The sequence below is a fragment of the Chelonoidis abingdonii genome, chromosome 22 (assembly GCF_003597395.2).
Source record: "Chelonoidis abingdonii isolate Lonesome George chromosome 22, CheloAbing_2.0, whole genome shotgun sequence".
Taxonomy (NCBI): Eukaryota; Metazoa; Chordata; order Testudines; family Testudinidae; genus Chelonoidis; species Chelonoidis abingdonii.
The window spans coordinates 30,035,153-30,035,406 of NC_133790.1; positions in this window are offsets into that span (position 1 = coordinate 30,035,153).

Sequence of the window (254 nt, forward strand, 5' to 3'; positions counted from 1 at the left end):
AGTAGGAGAACACTTCAATCTCCCTAAAACCTAAAAGTCGCAATATTACAACAAAAAAACTTTAAAAACAGACTCCAACGAGAGACTGCTGAATTGGAATTAATTTGCAAAATGAGCACCATTAAATTAGGCATGAATAAAGACTGGGAATGGATGGGTCATTACACAAAGTAACACTATTTCCCTATGTTAATTTCCCCCCAGCTGTTCCTCACAACTTGTTGTCAACTGCTGCAAATGGACCATTTTGATTA